Genomic DNA, 5,069 nt, shown 5'->3' with positions numbered 1-5,069 from the left:
TTTCAGGGCCAGTTTCTGCAGCTGGCCAAGAGTCAGCCTCAGTTAGAATCCTGCCAAATTGGGCATCAACAGCTCATTTGGCTTGGAAAAAAAAAAAGAAATGAGAAACAACTGACGTTTGTATACTTGAAATTATGAGCTGTTTCTCTAACAAAGAGACCAAACACTTTCGGCTTGTTTTACAGTAAACATACACATTGAACAATCTGGTTGGTTAGCAGCTGGCTGTGCATATGTAGGACATATGTGAACACATATGGATGCATAAACTCACATATGTTCACTTAAAAGGACACTGTCAAGCCATTTTATGACTTTTTTTGTTCTCTGGGCTCCGTTGTTTATAAAATCTTCTTAGAAGCTTAAAAATACAATTTCTTTCCCTACTGATTTTTGTTCTTTAAAAAAAAAGACAAGTATTTTGAATGACACTCAAATAAATGGGACTGGTTCTATTTAATCCCAAGTCCTACTTAAACATATACAACAATACAGTGTCCAATGAGCTGCAGAGCACTAACAGTGAGAGTTCCTGATAAAGAAAAAAATAATGAATCTTCTGTAGACATTCCAGAATTGAATGGAACTCACAAGATTATTTTCTGGCACCCCAGTGCTTTTATGTATGCATGTATGGATGTATTTTCAAAATATGAAACGCTTTACAAATTTGCATATCATCCTTGTGCGGAGGCCGTGCTAATCTTCTCTGTATTGTTCTAATTCTAGTATGTGCTGCTGAACAGAGCACCCAAGTGCTTTTAGTGTATGATATCAAATATAAATAATAGTGATCATGATAAAACCTATTTTTCCCTATTATTTTAGCAATATTTTTCTAGCTTCTTTACTAAGCAAAAATCCCTTCAAAATATCTTTGCTTGGGGCAAAGGCTGTGAAGAATCAGATCAAAATGGCTAAAACACCTGGAAAGATGCTCAAAATCACAACTAGTTGGGAAAGCAAAAGTTAATTAATGTTGTCACTTTATATCCATCCGGTTGATAGGAGAAAGAAGCAACAATACACATTGCTAGCGGACGTGAGGAAAAGGGTACGGTCATTCATATTTTGCTGGTGGAAATGGGGATTTTTTTTTTAATTTTTTTTATTGGTGTTCAATTTACTAACATACAGAATAACACCCAGTGCCCGTCACCCATTCACTCCCACCCCCCGCCCTCCTCCCCTTCTACCACCCCTAGTTCATTTCCCAGAGTTAGCAGTCTTTACCTTCTGTCTCCCTTTCTGATATTTCCCACACATTTCTTCTCCCTTCCCTTATTTTCCCTTTCACTATTATTTATATTCCCCAAATGAATGAGAACATATAATGTTTGTCCTTCTCCGACTGACTTACTTCACTCAGCATAATACCCTCCAGTTCCATCCACGTTGAAGCAAATGGTGGGTACTTGTCGGAAATGGGGATTTTAAAGAGCTTTTTGGGGATGCAAATCTAGCAACATTTTTCTTAAAATTGAAAGTATATACTTACCCTTCAATCTAGCATTGCCCTGTTGGAAATTTAACTCATGGAGACAGGAGCACTACTACATGGGTTATAAACACAGGGTTTCTACAGCAGCATTGTTTGTTGTAGCGAAACAACAACATAAAATTGAAACCAAGTGAATACTCTTTAATAGGAAACTGTTGTTGAATAAATTAATGTATGTCTATACCATGGGATATTACATAACTACCTCTGCAAAAAGTGAATTGGAGCAATACTGGTTGCTTAGAGGGATTGCCACAGATAAAGTGGAGGGAGAATAGCCAGATGCGTAGAGGAGTATAGTTTATGAGTCCATTTTCTAAACCCTTGATCAAGAAAACTTTTATAGGTATACGTTTATCTCTCTCTGTATCTCTTTTGTCTATACACACATTTGTATGAGGTTATATGGTGATGGAAACAAATGTGGATGGATACATGACAGGGTTGTTCAGATGGGCTGTTCAGAAGGGGCAGGAGGAATTATGGTGGTGGTAGGTGAGGAAAAGCAACGAAGAAGGAAAAGGCTAACATAAGAAAAGTGTGGTATGAAAGAGGTGGTCACATTTACGCAAATTATATGTTTATGCATATAAAGGAATTTTTGAAATAATAAGAGATCATTCAAATAAATATTCTAGTTTTTAGGATTTCCATAGATTGAGATAAAGGAGGATGTGAAAGTTCTGGAAGAAGTCAGATCATCATGGAAAACATCGAACATGAGGGTTGGCTAACGACCTGTCATGGGTCCAAGGTTTCCAGTTTAACATCAAAATAGCAGGTTGCGTTTCAATCATTTCAGGGTACTGGTGCCACCAAGTGGTGTCTGGAGCAATTGTTGGTGGCATTTTATTACCCTACCAGGGAAGGAAACTCTTGGCCTACCTCTATGCCCTGCTCAGTGGCAAGTGGTCTGGGGAGGGCTCCCGCTCTCCTTGGAATGAAGCGCGCCCCTGGGAGCCTGGCACTGACACGAGCGGGAAGTATGAGAACAGATAGGAAGCAAATAGCTTTTGCCCTTAAATCAGAGCTCTGTTGGGGTTTCCTATTATCAAGTGCTCTCCTATGCCTGACGTTTACCTGTCAAGTCCCTTGGGATGTCTTTAGTATTTTCGAATACTTGGGCTGGTATTACAACCTGTCTGACTTCGTTAGTGGCCTGGTTTCTCATACAGGTCTTCCCTTTTTATTGCCACCACCCTAGTTTGGCCTCTGGTTATTTCTTTCCGAGTGCCATAAGAACGTTTTCTTGGGCTGTCCTATTCCCAATCTCTTTGGGGCCCATTCTTAACACCCCCCTTGGGTGTTAAGCTTATGGTCCTTTCCAAAGCCTTCGCTCGTTCCTCGCTGCCCACCATCAAATTCTGACATCAGAGTACAAGCTTTTAATAGGGTGACAGTATGTCTCAGTTTGCCTGGGATGGTCCCGGGTTACTTCTGTTGTCCCGATGTAATTATTGTGACTTTATTCACTCTCAGAAGTGCTCTGGCTTGGACAATCCATTATATAGACATTCTAGCTCTTGACCACGTGGTTCTCCTGCCACGTGGATAAGTTACCTATGAGAAGTTACCTATGAGAAGGACATGTGATAAGTTACCTATGAGAAGTTACCTATGAGAAGGACCTATAAGTTACCTACGAGAAGGACATGTGAAGTTTGTGGCAGATGGAGGAATTACATCCGAGAGTGTACCTTTTTTCTTCAAATATCGGAAAGCTAGATATAAATTATTTGGTATTTACTACCTTATTTAAAATGTATCTTCTCTGTCATTTCAATGACAAATAGAATTTTTTGTTTGTTTGTTTGCACTCTAGGGAGAAAATCTACCTTCGTAGTCATCATGTAGCTCTTTGGGTTTTTCACAGACGAGAGTGGACCCGTTTGGGGCCTGGTGAGTGCCACGTTCATCGTTTGTTACCCAATGGGAAGGATATTCAGCTGAATAATGATACAGAAATTCTAAAAATTTTGAGGAGGTAGAAGCACCAATTCTGTGAACTCCTTCAGCACAAGAGGTCATAGCTTAGTTATCCACCAGTTAGCAGAGTGCTTGAGCATTAACGCTCTTAGGACTTGCTCAAAAGTCTGAAATGAGGGCACTGCATCCCAGTTGAGGTATCTTCTACTTCTGCTTGCTGCATTTTGGGTGTAGTAACAGGTTGAATAGGAACTGGTTAAGGAAGTGCTTTGCCCCAAGCTCACCATCACTAGGAACCTGCTGTGAGTTTTTTCTGCAGAAGGACAGATTTTGAGCTCAGCCACCCATTTTCTCTTACCCAGTCCTTTTCACAGCCAGTTGCTTACATTTTTTTTTAACTAAAACAGTTGACAATTTTATTTTCACATTTTACAATACAAATGAAAATTGCCTTTTTTTTTTTTTTTTGGTCCCATTACTCCCCTGCAAAAACTATTCTTTCTTTGATAGGAAGGGGAAGCAAGTCTTCCTTGTCATGCTGTTAGAAAACACCCAGAGTCACAGTGCCATGATCTCCTGGTGAAGTAGAACAAGTAATATAAAATGAATATAAAGAGGTTCCTGTCTCTGCTTATCTGTCTGGTCGAGTCATTCCTGGCTGAGTGGGCACCATTATGGGACGGGCAGGAGGTCTCATCATTGGGGGCCCAGGCATCATTGGCATGTGGCCTCCCATAGGTGACCTCATTTCAGGAGGATGTCCCACTGGCATCATCTCAGGAGGTGGAGGGCTCATCATTGAGCCTCCCGTATGGGGGGGGGCTGGCATAATACCAGGGCGAGGAGGACCCAGGAGACTGGAGGGAGGTGGGGTCATTGCCCCTGCAAGAAGGGGAGCAGAGAATGGAGTAAGAGGTACCTTTCCCTGTTGAAATGCTGTGATTGTTTTGTCGATCGGGCTCTGAGCCTGCTCTTCCATCCATTTCTGATAGTAGTCTTTCACATTCTCTTTGTGTCTTTTCTACCACTGCAGTGTCTTTCTCACAGATGGAGAGTTAGGGGTGAGGTATGTGTCGCAGTCGTCACAATAAAATTTAGGCATGTTGCTCTCTGCCTACATGTTTAAGACAACTAGAGTGTGTGGTCTTGAAAAAGATTTTGTGTGGGAACTAGACCCATAACAGGCTTGGAGCGGTGACCTACTTAGCACCAGGGACTCGCCCAATGACTAATTAATAGTCATTTAACGACCATCTACCTCCAGTCACATGTAGCACTTTTTCCTCCTGGTCTTGATTTGAGCCAATCTGAAGTCCAGGAAGCTGGAGATCAATTTAAGCTAATTTTTAACGAACTGAGAGTCATGCATTCATCATCATCATCCCCTTATCTCCCATATGCCCCGCCAGGTTCTGAAGATACGATGAAGGGCCGGCATGACTTCCGGGAGGGGAACTTTTCTAGCAGACACACATGTACCCAAATCCTCACATGCTCACACACGCTCACACGCACACAACATACACACACAGGGCAATTTGAGCTTGTCATGCTAATGGACAATGAGAGACCACCCTCTTCATCTTCTTTTCTAAGGTAGCTTATTTTAGGATACTTTTTTCCTGATTACACCATCAGGAGC

The 5,069-nt window shown here is 41.4% G+C and overlaps 1 non-coding gene and 1 pseudogene across 1 annotated transcript; both read right to left on the bottom strand.

Annotated features, from left to right (window-relative positions):
• Positions 1-646: 646 nt before the first annotated feature.
• On the bottom strand, positions 647-749 carry LOC144324454 (U6 spliceosomal RNA). Its single transcript, XR_013389961.1, has one exon. It is a non-coding gene; the product is annotated as a U6 spliceosomal RNA (small nuclear RNA).
• Positions 750-3,958: 3,209 nt separating this feature from the next.
• On the bottom strand, positions 3,959-4,529 carry LOC144322957 (U1 small nuclear ribonucleoprotein C pseudogene; annotated as a pseudogene).
• Positions 4,530-5,069: the final 540 nt, after the last annotated feature.

The sequence above is a fragment of the Canis aureus genome, chromosome 11, assembly GCF_053574225.1.
Source record: "Canis aureus isolate CA01 chromosome 11, VMU_Caureus_v.1.0, whole genome shotgun sequence".
NCBI lineage: Eukaryota > Metazoa > Chordata > Mammalia > Carnivora > Canidae > Canis > Canis aureus.
Note: the sequence above shows the minus strand (reverse complement) of the source record. Positions and strands in the feature narration are given on the sequence as shown.